Raw genomic sequence first — 231 nt, forward strand, 5'->3', positions numbered from 1 at the left:
CTCGCGGCCTCTCTCAATATATTATTACCGGTTATCGCATCGAACAAGTGTTGTTGTATCGAGCAAGCGTTACAAATAAAGTTAATTACAGTCCGCTAAAAGAAGTACGTAATTCTTCACCCAAACCCAAACACATGTTGAGTGGGAAAAATCGAGGATTCGAGTTGGAGGGATTTTCTGCTTTGGTAGGAAATTTGTGTTTCATATTCTTACTGGTAACTACTTTCAAAA

General features: G+C 38.5%; 1 protein-coding gene across 1 annotated transcript in view; it reads left to right on the forward strand.

Annotated features, from left to right (window-relative positions):
* The window catches only part of LOC108769525 (uncharacterized), a 16,543-nt gene that overhangs the window by 2,278 nt on the left and 14,034 nt on the right, over positions 1–231 (forward strand). The window lies entirely within an intron of this gene.

Source organism: Trachymyrmex cornetzi, unplaced genomic scaffold (genome assembly GCF_001594075.2).
Source record: "Trachymyrmex cornetzi isolate Tcor2-1 unplaced genomic scaffold, Tcor1.1 scaffold92, whole genome shotgun sequence".
NCBI classification, from domain to species: domain Eukaryota; kingdom Metazoa; phylum Arthropoda; class Insecta; order Hymenoptera; family Formicidae; genus Trachymyrmex; species Trachymyrmex cornetzi.